Genomic DNA, 17,473 nt, shown 5'->3' on the forward strand with positions numbered 1-17,473 from the left:
CCACCAATTAAGTATCATAAATGGCTTAAAATGTCTCAGTTTCACTTACGGTCGAGGCTGGACAACTATGCCGCATAAAATTCAAGATAGTTGGGAACAGATTTTTTAATATCCCAATAACATGGCATCTGGTTTATGAACTGATATACAAAAGAACTATTGATGCATTTCAATTTAAGCTATTATATACAATTCTCGCAACAACAAAAAATGATCAGTATATGGGGTATTCAACATTCAGAACGGTGCAGACTCTGCCATGTGGAAAGAATCAATAGAGCATTTATTTTGGTAGCTTGTTGGTCCATCGGTAGCTTGTTTTTGGAGTCATGTCCAGCAATGGTTATTATGCCATAATATCAGGGTGCGGTTGGACCTGCAAATTGTATTGCTGGGGGATTTCAAAGACCCCAGTCAGTCAATAGGAAATATCACTGTGCTCTTGGGTAAATGTTTTATTTTTGGGGCAATTTCAGCAGACATTTTGCAGATGGGGAGGTTCAAGTCCCTAGTGAGACACCATGGGAAAATAGAGGGATGTATTGTTAGAGGAAATGGTCATATTATGATTTTTTGGGGAAAGATGGGTTGATCTGTGGCTGCCTGAAGGTTGGAATTGATGAGTGTTGTAATAATTATATGCACAAATGTACAGTATACATGTTTGAGGTCCTCCAATCAAGGGTGGGGATGGGATTATTATACAGTATGTTTTGCATTTTGTTATTTATGTTTTGTGGTTTGGTTTCATGCTGTGAGTGTGCTGGTCCTGGTAGTTATGGAGAGCCACATAATCGTCTAGAATGTCATTGTATGCTGTAGCATTAGGATTTCCCTTTACTGGAACTGAAGGGCCTAGCCCGAACCATGAAAAACAGCCCCAGACCATTATTTGTCCTCCAACAAACTTTACAGTTGGCACTATGCATTCAGGCAGGTAGTGTTCTCCTGGCAGCCGCCAAACCTAGATTAGTCCGATGGACTGACAGATGGTGAACCATGATTTATCACTCCAGAGAACGCGTTTCCATTGCTCCAGAGTCCAATGGCAGCGACCTTGACACCACTCCAGCCGACGTTTGGCATTGTGAATGGTGATCTTGTGTGTGGCTGCTCAGCCATGGAAGCCCATTTCATGAAGCTCCCGACTAACAGTTCTTGTGGTGACATTGCTTTCAAACTCAGTGTTGCAACAGAGGACAGATGATTTTTACTCTCTACGCGCTTCAGCACTTGGCAGTCCCATTCTGTAAGCTTGTGTGGCCTACCACTTGCGGCTGAGCTGTTGTTGCTCTTACACGTTTCCACTTCACAGCACTTACAGTTGACCGGGGCAGCTCTAGCAGGGCAGAAATTTGAAGAACTGACTTGTTGGAAAGGTGCCACCCTATGACAGTGCCACATTGACAGTCACTGAGCTCTTCAGTAAGGCCATTCTACTGCCAATGTTTGTCTATGGAGATTGGATGGCTGTGAGCTCGATTTTATACCCCTGTCAGCAACAGGTGTGGCTGAAATAGCCAAGTCCACTAATTTGAAGGGGTGTCCACTTACTTTTGTGTATATAGTGTCTTTAATTCTTGTCACCCATCAATGTGTAAAGGTGTCGGTAGCCTTGCGGTTAGAGTAACCAAAAGGTTGCTGGTTTAATTCCAATGGCTGAAGGGAAATATTCGGGCGGGAATGTGCCGGCAACCATAAGGTAACTGGCATCGGAATTTCATGTCCCACCTACTGCCATTGTGCCATTGAGTAAGGTATTCAACTTGTACTTTCAGCCTGTCTTATGAGTGTGTGTGGTAGTGCTTGTAAAAAAAAGAAAAAAAGAAAAATCACAATTTACAAGTAAAGTTGCATTGTAGTGATTCATGAGCAAGTGATTCGATACCAGATATTCTAGATTTGATCTCCTTTTGTGGGCCATGGTTTTTTCTTCAAACTCAAAAACGATAGAGAAATAAGTTACACCGAGCTGAGGAATTGAAAAGTCTTCTTTTCAATTCCCACTGATACTCGGAGCATGGCAGGCTTTTGATAGCATGTCAATACCATATATAATTCCTGGGTGAGCACTATAGACAGCTTATCGGGGGACATCAGTTTCAACACTACATGACTCAAGAGGATTTCCATGTTTCTTAAGTCCCGGCCTGTGCTGCATTTCAAAATCACTTATTTTTCTCTCTCTCACTCAGACGATGTTACATCCGTCGTTGAATGAGTGAGACCAAAGCACAGCGTGGAAAGTGTTCATGATCATTTAATAATGAAACACCGACAAAACAACAAAATATAAACTAACGTAAAGTTCTGCAGGGCTAGACAGCTACTGTGCAAAAACAAGATCCCACAAATTCAAGTGGAAAACAGGCTGCCTAAAGTATGATTCCCAATCAGAGACAACAATAGACAGCTGCCTCTGATTGGGAACCATACCCGGCCAACAAAGAAATAGAAGACTAGAATGCCCACCCAAATCACACCCTGACCTAACCAAATAGAGAAATAAACAGGCTTTCTAAGGTCAGGGTGTGACAGTACCCCCCCCCCCCCCCCCGCAAAGGTGCGGACTCCGGCCGCAAAACCTGACTCTGAGGTAGGGTCCGGGTGGGCATCTAGCCTCGGTGACGGCTCCGGTTAGGGGCGTAGACCCGAACTTGCTGATCCCTCCGCCGGAGGCTCCGGACTGGGAACTGTTGCTGGAAGCTCTGGACTGGGGAGGCGTACCGGTGGCACCGGGCTGGGGAGGCGTACCGGTGGCACCGGGCTGGTGACACGCACCTCAGGGCGAGTGCGGGAAGGAGGCACAGGACGCACAGTGCTGGTGGAAAACAGGCTGCCTAAGTATTATTACGATAGACAGCTGCCTCTGATTGGGAACCATACCCGGCCAACAAAGAAATAGAAACCTAGAATGCCCACAAAATCACAACCTGACCTTACCAAATAGAGAAATAAATAGGCTGTCTAAGGTCAGGGCGTGACAGACGCTTTATATTTGCATAGATTTTTCATCCCGGTAGTGGTTGACATTTATTTCACAAACACTTGACATTTGGACATGGCCTCCGCTGCAAGGGTTGTGTATAGAGTTGGACAACTCCCTATGCCAGGCATTGTAAGAAGCTGCTTGATAGGACATTTAGTCTAATTTCAATAAATACAGTTTCAAAAATCCAGCGAGTAGAGTATATCCAGAATGTACTACCAGCTAGATTAAAAACTCCTTTCTCTCCTCAGACATCAATGGGAGTCTAATACGTTACTAATTGCTAACAGGTATACTACTTTATTTTTTTGTTATAAGCATTTATGACTCTATAATGTCTTATAATTAGGGTTCTGCACTTTTGACTTCTAACACCAAATCAAATCAAATGTTATTTGTCACATAGACATACATGGTTAGCAGACGTTAATGTGAGTGTAGCGAAATGATAGTGCTTCTAGTTCCGACCATGCAGTAAAATCTAACAAGTAATCTTTCCAAACAATTCCACAACAACTACCTTATACACACAAGTGTAAAGGAATGAATAAGAATATGTACATAAAAATATATGAAAGAGCAATGGCCGAATGGCATAGGCAAGATGCAGTAGATGGTATAGAGTACAGTATATACATATGGGATGAGTAATGTAGGGTATGTAAACATTATATAAAGTGGCATTGTTTAAAGTGGCTAGTTATACATTTTTACATCAATTTCTTCATTATTAAATTGGCTAGAGATGAGTCAGTATGTTGGCAGCAGCCACTCAATGTTAGTGATGGCTGTTTAACAGTCTGATGGCCTTGAGATAAACAGCTTCTTTCAGTCTCTCGGTCCTAACTTCAATGCACCTGTACTGACCTCACCTTCTGGATGATTGTGGGGTGAACAGGCAGTGGCTCGGGTGGTTGTTCGCCCCCCGGTGATGAGATGTGCAGACCTCACTACCCTCTGGAGAACCTTACGGTTGTGGGCGGCGCAGTTGCCGTACCAGGGGTTGACACAGCCCGACAGGATGCTCTCGATCTGTAAAAGTTTGTGAGTGGTTTTGGTGACAAGCCGAATATCTTCAGCCTCCTGAGCTTGAAGAGGCGCTACTGCGCCTTCTTCACCACGCTGTCTGTGTGGGTGAGCCATTTCAGTTTGTCCGTGATGTGTACGCTGAGGAACTTAACTTTCCACCTTCTCCACTACTGTCCCGTCGATGTGGATAGGGGGCTGCTCCCTCTGCTGTTTCCTGAAGTCCACGATCATCTCCTTTGTTTTGTTGACATTGATTGTGAGGTTATTTTCCTGACACCACACTCCGAGGGCCCTCACCTAGGCTGTCTAGTTGTTGTTGGTAATCAAGCCCACCACTGTAGTGTCGTCCGCAAACTTGATGATTGAGTTGGAGGCGTGCATGGCCATGCAGTCATGGGTGAACAGGGAGTACAGGAGATGGCCAAGAACGCACCCTTGTGGGGCCCCAGTGTTGAGGATCAGCGGGGTAGAGATGTTGTTACCTACCCTCACCACCAGGGGGCGGCCCGTCAGGAAGTCCAGGACCCAGTTGCACAGGCCGGGGTCGAGACCCAGGGGCTCGAGCTTAATAACGAGGAGGGTACTATGGTGTTAAATGCTGAGCTGTAGTCAATGAACAGCATTCTTACATACAGTGGGGAGAACAAGTATTTGATACACTGCCGATTTTGCAGGTTTTCCTACTTAACAATTACAGACCTCTACATGCTTTGTAAGTAGGGAAACCTGCAAAATCGGCAGTGTATCAAATACTTGTTCTCCCCACTGTAGGTATTCCTCTTGTCCAGTTGGGTTAGGGCAGTGTGCAGTGTGATTGCGATTGCGTCGTCTGTGGACCTATTGGGGCGGTAAGCAAATTGGAGTGGGTCTAGGGAGTCAGGTAGGGTGGAGGTGATATGGTCCTTGACTAGTCTCTCAAAGCACTTCATGATGACCGAAGTGAGTGCTACGGGGCGATAGTCATTTAGCTTAGTTACCTTCCATGTTGTGTTATTGTTGTCAAGAGGAGTCCGGAGACAATGCCACGTAAATTATCCTTACATATTACTCAAAATAATAAAAGTACAAACATGACTGTAAAGAAATGCCATTAAGAGCACATGTTCAACTTCATAACAAATATCCCATCTCTAGAGGTTAAATGAATAAAAATGACTATAAAAGTTGACAAGTAGCTGGGTTGACCATTACAAGGTTGATGATTTCATCCTTAATGAGCCATAACTATCACGTTTAGGGAAGACCCAGATACAGACAATGTCAAAGTAACAAAAGGTTATTACTAGAACAGGGGCAGGCAAATGACAGGTCAAGGGCAGGCAGAAGTCAGTAATCCAGGGCGGTGTGACAACGTACAGAATGGCAGGCAGGGTCAGGGCAGGCAGAACGGTCAAAACCAGGAAAACTAGAATACAGGAACTATAGAAAAAGACAGGAGCAAGGGACAAAACGCTGGTAGGATTGACGGACAAAACTAACTGGCAACAGACAAACAAGACTTCCGCCGAAGAAGGCTCCTCTCCTTGTTCGGTGCGGCGATCGACGTCACCGTCTTTCTAGCAATCGCCGCTCCATTTGTCTTGTTTTGTTCCATACACACCTGGTTTTCATTCCCCCCAATCATCTACATGTATTTAGCCCTCTGTTTCACATAATGTCTTTGTGTGTAATTGTTTGGATGTTATGTGGTTTAGTTACGCGCTTTATTTTCTATGTTCTTGTTTATGAGCACATTGTATGTTTTTTGTTCTTTATACTGTATGTGGAACGTTATTAAAGTGTGCTTGTTACTATACTCTGCTCTTCTGCACCTGACTTCACCTCCAGTACAGCCACGTAACAGAATTACACACCTTAAATGGAGTCAGCAGGAGCAGGTACCCCGGTTAGAGGAGTCGAGGAGCGCTTCCAGGAACATTCGGCCATGTTACATCATCTTGGTGCCATGATGGATTGCGTTGTCCAGACCATGGACCGCTGGGAGAGACAGGAAGTCTCTGGGTTTGCATCCACCCGTCCCGTCCGGAGAGAATTCTACTTGGATGCGTCCCTCCCTTCCCTGGGAGTATGATGGAACGGCATCACAGTGCCAGGGATTCGTTACAACTGGACCTCTACCTGGCCACTGTGCACCCAGCTCCCTTGGGAAGGGAGAGAGTGGCTGCACTCGTCTCCTGCCTCACGGGAATAGTGCTGGAGTGGGCAAACGCCGTGTGTAGAGAAGGAGACACGGCGTTGGACCACTTCGAGGAGTTCACCCGTCGCTTCCGGGCCGTCTTCGACCATCCACCCAAAGGTAGAGCGGCGGGGGAAAGGCTCTTCCATTTGAGGCAGAGGACGAGGAGCGCCCAGGAATTCGCCCTGGAATTTCGGGCCTTGGCCGCCGGAGCAGGCTGGAACGACAGGGCCCTCATCGACCACTATCGATGCAGCCTACGAGAGGACGTCCGACGTGAGCTGGCCTGCAGGGATGCAACCATCTCCTTTGATCAACTGGTGGATTTGTCCATCCGGTTGGATAACCTGCTGGTCACCAGCGGACGTCCATACGGGGCTCTGTCGGTGCCATCTTCCAGCAGCCCCGCTCTGGTGCCCATGGAGTTAGGAGGGGCTGCTCATAGGGAGACTGGAGGTGGAGCCATCACGTGCACCATCTGTGACCGCAGAGGACACACTGCCGGTTGGTGCTGTGTTGGTTCCTCTGGGAGTTGAGGCAACAGGCAGGGCACTCTGGCATCACCCCAGGTGAGTTCGCACCACACTCATCCAGAGTCCTCTGTTGATCAACTGTTCGTGCCTATTTGTTTCCCTGAGTTTTCTCCACATTCCCAGCATAAGGTGCTCGTTGATTCAGGCGCAGCTGTGAATTTTATTGACAGAGTGTTAGCCATTGTTCCTGTGGTTAGACCTTCCCCGGGAAACGCTCTGGATAGTCGACCATTAGTCTGGCTCTTGACCCGTAACCTACCCCTCTGCATACCCTTCCGGAATCTGGGTCCGTGGTTTGTGGGGCCATTTAAAGTCCTGAGGAGGGTGAACGAAGTATGTTACAGATTACAGCCCCTCGTTCCATTTGTCTGTCCTCAGGCCAGTGGTGGCTGGTCCACTCCAGGAATCTGAGGTGCGGGAGGTCCCTCCGCCCCCTTTGGACATCGAGGGGGCCCCGGCGTACATCGTTCATTCCTTCATAGATTCGAGGCATCGGGCGAGGGGCCTTCAGTACCTCGTGAAGTGGCAGGAATAGGGTCCGGAGGAGAGGTGCTGGGTTCCGGTTGCAGATGTTTTGGATCCTGAACTGCTGCGGGAGTTTTACCGTCTTCCGCCGAAGTCGGCTCCTCTCCTTGTTCGGGCGGTGTTCGGCGATCGACGTCACCGGCTTTCTAGCCATCGCCGCTCCATTTTTTATATTTCCATTTGTCTTGTTCCATACACACCTGGTTTTCATTTCCCCAATCAATCTACTTGTATTAACCGTCTGTTTCACATCATGTCTTTGTGTGTAATTGTTTATGTTATGTGGTTTAGTTACGAGCTTTATGTTCCTGTTTATGAGCACATTGTATGTGGAACGTTATTAAAGTGTGCTTCTTAGTACAATCTGCTCTCCTGCACCTGACTTCGCCTCCAGTACAGCCATGTAACAAATACACTGGGGATAATGGGCAAGATGGGCGACACCTGCAGGGGGGTGGAGACAAGCACAAAGACAGGTGAAACAGATTAGAAACAGACTAGAAAGCGTTGTCGCACAAAGGCCAGGGTACGACGGGGGCAAGGGTGGCAGGCAAACTTGGAGGAGTGGGCCCAGTCCAGAACCGAGGAGCGGACCGTGTCAGGAACAAGCATCCAATTATCTGCCACACCCCTCCCCAGGGTTCAGCTGGGAACGCTGGGCCTCACAAACCTGTTTCCCTATCCCCCAGCTGAGTGCCGTCGCCAGGCACGAGGTGGGAAGGATGGTATCGGGTTCCGCTGTTGTAGCCGTGGGGCTACAGCGGTGCGACAGCGCATCCGGCTGGACATTCTTGGATCCCGGTTGGTACGAGAGTATGAGAGGGAGAAGTTGAACCGGGTGAAAAGCAGGGCCCATCTAGCTTGCCTGGAATTGAGATGCTTGACAGTGCAGAGAAATTCCAGGTGCTTGTGGTCAGTCCACACAATGAACGGATGTTCCTCCCCCTCCAGCCAGTGCCTCCATTCCTCCAAATCAGTCTTCACCGCGAGAAGCTCACGATTCCCCATATCGTAGTTCCTCTTCGTGGCATTGTGGCAATGGGAGAAGGCGGCGCCGGGATGTAACTTGAGGTCCTGTGCAAAAGCTGGGATAGGACAGCCCCCACTTCGACATCCGAAGCATTGGCCTCCACCACAAACTGGCAGGACGGGTCAGGATGAACCAAGATTGGAGCAGTGGTGAAACTGTGTTTGAGATCCCGGAACGTCGGGTCAGCAGATCGGGACTACTTGAACAAAACCTTGGGATAGGTGAGTGCAGACAGGGGGAAGCCAGGGTGCTGTAACTCCAGAAAAACGTTGGCAAATCCCAGGAAACGTTGCAGCTGCACCCTGGATGTAGGTTGGGGCCAATCCCCCACCACTCTCACCTTCTCGGGATACATCTGTACACTCCCTGCAGCGATGATTTAACACAGGAAGGGGATGGTGGAGCGATGGAGTTCTAACTTCGACTTTCACAAAAAAGCTGGTTTATCAGGAGGTATTGAAGAACCTGTCGGACGTGGAGCACGTGTTCTTGGGCGGAGCGGGAGAAGATGAGGATGAACCGTTTCAACATGTCACGAGAACATTATTAACCAGAGCCTAGACTACAGCAGGGGAGTGGTGCCTGGTGGAAGGTCAATCCCACAGTCATAGGGTCGTTGCGGCTGAAGTGAAGTGGCCCGGACTTTACTTGAACACCTCCCGGAGGTCCTACTACTCTGCGAGAATGGGGGAGAGGTCCGAGGCAACTTCCGAGCCCCCAGGAAGATGTCCCGGGGGCAAGCTGGTTGGCAGAACGGGGTCCAACCCATATGGTGGCACCAGCAGACCAGTCAATACGGGGATTGTGTCGCTGTAGTTAAGACAATCCCGATACCATGGGAACCTGAGGAGACTAAATGAGCAGGAATTGGATCGTCTTGCTGTGGTTCCCTGACACCCATAGGTTGATGGGTGTGGTATTGTGGGTGACCCGACCTATAGAACACCCGTCCAGCACTCTAACGTCCATGGAAATGGAGAGGGGCTGAGTGGGGATGCCTAGCTCAGACGCTAGGGTAGTGTCCATAAAGCTCTCATTGGCCCCAGAGTCGATGAGTACCCGGAGAGATTTTGACTGGCTTCCCCAAAGCAAAATGGCATGAAAAGGGGAGAGGAAAAGTTATCCATATGACCCACCAGAGTACTCGCTCCTACCGGCGAGCCTCGTCTTTTAGTGGACAGGTGGAGACGAAATGGCAGCAGCTACTCTTCCTGGGGTCCAAACATATTTAACCACATATTACATATAAAACAAAAACAGTACATCATATAACATTGCTTTAACACTACATATCTACAATACAAAATGTTCAATACCACCATACAACAATATCACATGGGTATCGCATGTGTCTGTACCTTTGCGTGTGTCTCTTCACATTCCCTGTTGTCCCATAAGGTGTATTTTTACCTGTTTAAAAAAAAATCTGATTCAACTGCTTGCATCAGTTACATGATGTGTAATCATGGCTCTATATAGTACTGTGCACCTCCCACAGTCTGTCCTGGACATGGGGAATGTGAAGAGACCTCTGGTGGCATGTCTTGTGGGGTATGCATGGGTGTCTGTGTGCAAGTATTTTAAAACAGACAGCTCGGTATATTTAGCCTCTTACAAAAACAAGTAGTGATGAAGTCAATCTCTCTTCCACTTTGATCCATGAGAGATGATTGACATGCATGTCATTAATGTTAGCTCTCCCTGTACATTTAAGGGCCAGATGTGCTGCCCTGTTCTGAGCCAATTGCAAGTCCCTCTTTGTGGCAGCTTACCACACTACTGAAATATAGTCTTGGTGCGACAAAACTAGGGCCTGTAGGACCAGCCTTGTTGATAGTGTTGTTAAGATGTTCTTAGCTACTGCTGTATCAATATGTTTTGACCATGACAGGTGTGGAAGGACCACCAGAGGGCAGGCTGGGCTCATGGATAGTAGCCCAACAAGGCATGGGAGACAAGGTAACCAGAGGCAATTAAGCACAGCTGACGGTACTAATGACATACTCTCCTTCCCCTATAAGAGAGAGAATGGAACCAGAAGAGAGAGAGGGGGGAAAACTATCTCTGGAAGATGGCCACCGAGAGAGAGGAGCTATCCAGGAAGAACCACTAAGACGGTGACAATCCCGTGACTTTTTGTTGTAGTTTAAAGATAATCCTATTATGTTCTTGTTTCATCTGGAGAAGATGTATGTTTTTCCTTGGAAGATTTTCATTGATTATGTTGGAGTGTTTGTGTTGACCCAATGCCCTCAATAGAGAACTGTGTTCAATCAAGAACTTACTCCTGACTCGTTTATTCCACCTTCCCGCTTTAGAGTGACGCCCAATTACTTGGTCCGCTCACACAGGTTACAATCCAGGGTTACTCCAACCAGTTTAGTCTGCTCAATTTCCACATAATTCATTACAAGATGTAGTTGAGGTTTAGGGTTTAGTGAATGATTTGTCACAAATACAATACTTTGAGTTTTGGAAATATTTAGGACTAACTTATTCCTTGCTACCCATTCCGAAACTGACTGCAGCTCTTTGTTAAGTGTTGCAGTAATTTTAGTTGCTGTGGTAGCTGACGTGTATTGTGTTGCGTCATCTGCATACATAGACACACTGGCCTTACCCAAAGTCAGGGCCCTAAACAGCTATCCTGAGGAGTTCCTGATTCTACCTGGATTATGTTGGAGAGGCTTCATTAAAGAATACCCTCTGTGTTCTGTTAGACAAGTAACTCTTTATCCACATTATAGCGCGGGTGTAAAGCCATTACGCATAGGTTTTTCCAGCAGCAGACTATGATCGATAATGTCTCAAGCTACACTGAAGTCTAACAAGAGAGCCCCACAATCATTTTATCAATTTCTCTCAGCTAATCATCAGTCATTTGTGTAAGTGCTGTGCTTGTAGAATGTATTTTCCTATAAGAGTGCTGAAAGTCTGTTAATTTGTTTACTGTGAAATAGCATTGTATTTGGTCACAATTTTTTTCCCGAAGTTTACTAAGGGTTGGTAACAGGCTGATTGGTCAGCTATTTGAGCCAGTAAATCGAGCTTTACTATTCTTGGGTAGCGGAATGACTTTAGCTTCCCTCCAGGCCTAGGGCACACACTTTCTAGTAGTCACACCCCGATCTGTTTCACCTGTCTTTGTGCTCGTCTCATCCCCTTCCAGGTGTCGCCCATATACCTCTGTTCTCTGCCAGTTAGTTTTGTTCGTCAAGCCAACCAGCGTTTTTCCCCTAGCTCCTGTCTGTTTCTAGCTTTCCCAGTTTTGACCATTCCGCCTGCTCTGAGCCTGCCTGCCGTTTTGTGCCTTGATAATAATCCAGTGTGACGTGACCTCTACCTGCCCTGACCCTTAGACAGCCTTCCGTTCTGTACCTTTTGGACTCTGATCTGGATTACCGACCTCTGCCTGCCCTTGACCTGTCGTTTTCGTGGCCCCCTGCTCTAGTAATAAACTTTTGTTACTTTGACACTGTCTGCATCTTCCCTAAACGTGATAAGTAGGCTTAAATTGAAGATGTGGCAAATAGGAGTGGCAATATAATTTGCTATTATCCTCAGTAATTTTCCATCCAGATTGTCAGACCCTGGTTTTGTAAATAAAGCTAGTTTGTTATTTAGAATGATTTATTTCTGTTTTTAGAGGGAGAGAAACCAAAAACCTATAGTCATCCCACAGGTTTCCCAGTCAAGGCCAGCACAGGCATTGAACTAGCATATGTAGCCACACAGTTTTACACTGCTCTGCAGTGTCTTAGACCATTGCGCCACTCAGGCACTGTACAACATGATCCATCGGGAGTGGCCTACAGTACTATAGTAAGAGCAAAATCCTAACAAAATAAAACAACCTTAGTGTAACAACAGTTTTAGTAAGTAAAACTGAAGTCGTGCACAATTATCAGTTTTTATTTAGGTTTATGCTGCCCTTTCATTGTCAGTCAGACACATTAGGACCCAAAAGCATAATCCCCCTTGCGCTGGTCTGGAGCAATGAAGTGGTGAAGCAGGGTACCGTACTAAACCACAAATTACATCTAAGTCCCGAAGCATAAAATCAAAACCTTTAGCGGTGCAAACACTGTACCTACGTTTGCTCATCTTGCCAATGAAAAAGTCATTAAAATAGCTTGCAATATCAGTGGCTTGTGTGATAAATGAATCCTACAGACGAAGAACCATATATGTGACATAAAAAAAAAAATATATATATATATATACATAAAATCATTATTGGACACCATTTTTCTATAGTGAACCGGTTTCACAAGCTTTCCACGGGCTAATTAACAATAATTTTAAATTTAAAGATAGGCTCTCGTGGAATAACCGTTTATGTGCACCACTCAGAATGGACGGACAAGAGAACCTTTCTGATGCTGATGAAAATTGCAGAAATATGGGAAAGCTGTCCAAAAGAGGTATGTGGAAGAACCGTATATCAAGCTAGCTAGCTATAGAGTACAGTAACTAACATGTATGTTCTGGGTTGTCTAATTTGTAACTATAGAGAAAACATATTAGCTAAAGTTCGTTGGCTACTAACTCATACATTATCATTACAAATGTTATTGCTAGATTATAGAAGAAACATAGCTCGCTACTTTTTCTCCGTCCACCGGATGATTCGACATGGCTACAGTAGCTAGCTAGTTACACTGTATCCTGCAGGGAAGAGCGTGTTCCACGACGTGCAGAAAGGATTGTGGAAAGTTGACTGATGAACGCAAGCTGCATCTGTTCAACAGGTTCTACACTGTCCCATACAAGAAACAAGCGTTGATTCTCTCCAGCTTAGAACAGGTTAGAAAATTTAGACAAAACGCCTATTATTATAATAGCTATGTTGAACACTTGCATAGTAATGATACGTACATTAACGTTAAAAGTGCTGTGTTACACAATGGTGCAATACAAACTCATTCTGTGTATAGATTGGGAGTGTGTGAAAGATGGAGGTCCTGATCAAGCAATATCCTGAATGTGCTACAGTATATTAAATTCTGAATTCATCGTTGTCAATTTTTATTGCAGCATGAGGTGAAACGGAGACGTAAACCTGAGGATACAAAGGAGAACAAACGACGGAAACAAACCTTCAAATACCATGTACAGCAAGCAGGCCAGAGATTGAATGTGTGCAAGGTTACTTTCATGTCTGTGTTCCAGCTAACCAACAGCCGTCTTCAGGCAAGTGAAAATATGAATTAATGTCTATATGAATATCAATGACAAACATATTGTATTCTCTGTACTAGTTTTTAATAACCTGTTAATTGTAATGTAATTGTTTTGGTCAGGTTATTCAGGAAAAGTTAGCTGAGGCAGGTGAGGTTGCAGGGTCTCCAGATCAGGCTACTGAGGCTAGGTCTCCTTTAGAAGATGGAAGAGGGAAGCATAGCAATAGGTAATGCGCTATGGATTCCAGCCTGGATTATTTCACTATAGCAGTGCTCTAAACAATCTTCTAAACATTAACAGAGTATCGATTGGATGAATAGCGAATTCTGAAACAAAAATATAAAAATGTTTATTACTTTTAAACAAAATGATGGTAACTAAGCTGTCCAACTACCACCTGAGCATTGAGGACTGAGTGCCGATTACCTTCCCCCTCCCACCGGACAGCACTGGCCTAATTCTTGCCGCCCTACAGGACCCCCGGCCACAAACTGCAATGGCGTGACCGGGATTTGTACCCCGGTTATAGCGACACAGTTGCACTCTAAGGCAGGTCCCTACACCATTGAGATAATAAAAGTTTAACAACACCTTGTTGTCTCCTTACAGGCCACATCGGATACATGCTACAGTGAAAGAGGGCATCAAGGAGCACATTCTATCTTTCCCAAGAACCCAGAACCACTACTCAGTAGAAGTTCATGGTCTCTGGTCATTCTTTTCTTCCTTGTGATCGATCTTTTGCCACCATCGAGAAGAGGCGCAAGGTGTCAGTCCTTCATACCTGATGATGTTTCAAAGATGATACTTGAAGCACAACCAGCAAAACCATTCAAGGTGATGAGGATGCAATGTGAAGACTTCAGGCACCTCCCAGATTCTGTCCTCAAGCGACCAGCTGGACTACAGATCACCTCAGTGAGGTGGTTAAAAGTCACAGGTATTGCACAGAGAATAGTTTACTAACATCCCATCAACATGCAACATGTTGTTCTAACAATAAAATATCCTAATGCTTGACTGTGAAAGTTGTTATTGATGTCAGGAACTTAAATTGTTTATGTTCTAATTTCAGTTGAGGATCCTTGGAATCTGTACGCCAAACAGAGCCAGTCTATTTGAGGGATGGAAGTCGTGGCTGATCTCCAAACCAAAACAAGGAGCTACACCTCAACCTCCCTATTTTGCAATCCACTACCCTAGAGCATATGAGAGTCCTCTGCCCATCAAAAAAAAACAAGTACCAAGATCTGATGACCATGCTCAACTACTTGCCAGCTGCTGCACGCTCTTTTTATGAATCACTGCAGAGTGAATAATTTGTTGTTAAACCAAGCTACATAATTAAACGTTTTTTCTGTGAGTTTATGATCCCCTGAACCTGTATACTGTAGTATGTTGAATCTGTATACATTTCACCCCTATTGTAGGAAATTAATGTATCGTAGGTGTTTTCTATGTGAATCAATTTGTGTATGATTTGAACCAGCACAATATATTGAATTAATTTAATTTTAAGATGTTGTTCCTAGTGTAGGAAATGTTATGTACAATGTGTTCTGTTGATAATTATTTTGTGTGATCATTTGAACCTTTTTTAATCTGAATGAATTAAAAACAAATAAGTCATCACATACAGTATGTGAGTATTCATTTGATCTTGATTCCCTTTTTTTATTCATTACAATATACACTGTCTCTGTCACCACATTTAGCATTAACTCTAAGCAGTTAATACTTATTTACTGCTGTCACCTCAGTGCAGAAGGACATTTCTTGCCTTTAGCATGGGTTTAACACAATTCACAACTTAATTGCTGATCATAGTGTTAAACACAAAGAGAATGGTTTTCTGAACGTTTTGTAATATTGACCTTCGGGACCTGCATAATGGACATGCATATTGGCACATCACATTTATCCCTATTTGATATTTACAAGTTGTGCTTGTTTTGATTGAATTAATTTAATTGTATTCTATTTTGGTAGTTCTATGGTATGTTCACATTGAGGGCTTCATTTTAAATGAGACAGATTTCATGACTCAACTTTTAAGAATAGTCATCAGTGCTAAAGTTAATAGACCACCTTTAAATGAACCTCCATACAAATGAATTAACTGCATATTGCATTTAAGTTATTTACATGAAGGGCATATGTACTTCAAAGTACTTAAAACATCATATCAGGTGTTGAAAAAGGACATCTTACAAGAGTCATGCAAAATGTCACATATACTGTTCTTCCACAAACTGAAATCATCACTGGAGATATACTGTTCTTCCACATTCTAAAAATTAAAACGGCAATAAAAAAAGTATTATTTGAAATAACAAAAAAATATAAATTGTTGTTGGAAGATATGGGTATGGTGAATTATTTTTCAACCATAAAACACCTAATGTGGTACACACAATAATATAAAAATAACTGATTATCTTAAAATGGAAAAATTGTCACACATGGTTCTTCGTCTGTAGGATTCAAATGAGCCATCTGATTCAATGTCCGTATACATGGATGAAAGCTTCACGGCAGACTGCAACCCCTTTCACTAGATAAGACGTCCTGTGTTGTTTCCGTTTTGTTTGCACAACTTGCTTGGCCTGTTGTGTCAAGTCACTCTGGTTCACACTGACCGTGTGCAATGCCATAAGAATCATCACATCTTTCTGTCACGGATGCCCTTAGTTTGAAGATGTAATCCGGAGACGTGTTTTATGCAACAGCCTTCTGTGTTCTCTTTTCGACTCCCTCCGCATTTACAATCAAAAGCCAACATTTTTTTATATTTTTTAAAATTTTGTTATTGAATATCCAAAACATACTTGCAGTGAAGCCGCTCAACAACTACACCACACCAGGCATCCAACAGACTCGCATTCAGAGTGACACACAGAAGCATCCAGGGTCAATGCCCTACTCAAGGGCATGTCAACAGATCTCACAGAGGCAGCTGTTTATCATTGTCTCTGATTGGGAACCATATTTAGGCAGCCATATTCTTTGGATAATTAGTGGGTTATTGTCTATGTATTAGTTGCTTGTGTCTGCACTTATATTATATAGCGTCACGTTTGGTTTATTGCTTTGTAAGTTTGTTTAGTGTTTCTTTGTCTTCATTAAAGAAGTATGTATTCATCTTACGCTGCGCCTTGGTGTCCTCCATATAACGAACGTGACAGTATGTGTGTATATGCATGTGTACAAACACCTGCACAGCATCAGCCTCAGGCAAACCAGCATTTGCTGTAAAAACACTGCCCCTCAGTGTCATTCAAACTTACTTTTTACATTTTATCTTTGACCATCCTTCTATCTCCTGCCCAGCAACTCCACATCCCCACCGGCCACCCTCTTTGGATTTCTTCACAAAATATATCTTTCAACAATGCCTAACGTACAATTTCTATCCATCTAATCGAATAGAAGATAAATACTTTTACTAAGAGTAGTAGTAATTGACTGACCCGTTCTCTCCAGATCTCCTAACAGTACTATTTCTAGGATACATTTTAGATCAATGTTATGCGTTTTCAGCCATTAATGAACCTGAGACCAGAAACATTACCTGGAGGGTAATATCAAAATAAATGGTCTAATGATTCTGTATCCTCACAACAAAATCTGCAGAGCTTCGATGATTTTATGCCCCAAATATTCAACATTTTGCAGGTGGCAAGAATTGTATATAATAATTCTTGCTCAATTAATCGAAAATGAGACATGGCAATCTGCAAAAAGGCAGTTTTTAAACAATGGATGAGCTTTTCTTAGTAATCTACTTGAGAACCACTTAGGGTTCAAGTAAAACTTTTGAATAAGTGAAGCTTTTAGAGAGAGGTTTAGTGCTTTTATATTTAATAATCTCAACCCACCCAGTTCATATTCATTATATAGATAGGCACGCTTTATTTTGTCTGGTTTAGCATCCCAGATAAAGAAAAGTAGTTTTTGCTCATATGATTTGAAAAATGAATCATCAGGAGTAGGCAGCGCCATAAGTA

At 44.2% G+C, this 17,473-nt stretch overlaps 1 long non-coding RNA gene across 2 annotated transcripts in view; it reads left to right on the forward strand.

Moving 5' to 3' along the window:
• The window catches only part of LOC149981663 (uncharacterized), a 190,775-nt gene extending 176,618 nt beyond the window's left edge, over nucleotides 1-14,157 (forward strand). For both annotated transcript variants that reach the window (XR_016497804.1, XR_016497805.1), the window contains 2 exons: nucleotides 13,320-13,475; nucleotides 14,076-14,157. This is a non-coding gene — a long non-coding RNA (uncharacterized LOC149981663). The remainder of the gene's footprint in view (nucleotides 1-13,319; nucleotides 13,476-14,075) is intronic.
• Nucleotides 14,158-17,473: the final 3,316 nt, after the last annotated feature.

This window comes from Oncorhynchus mykiss, chromosome 8, assembly GCF_057628025.1.
Source record: "Oncorhynchus mykiss isolate SJ-2025 chromosome 8, ASM5762802v1, whole genome shotgun sequence".
Classification (NCBI taxonomy): domain Eukaryota; kingdom Metazoa; phylum Chordata; class Actinopteri; order Salmoniformes; family Salmonidae; genus Oncorhynchus; species Oncorhynchus mykiss.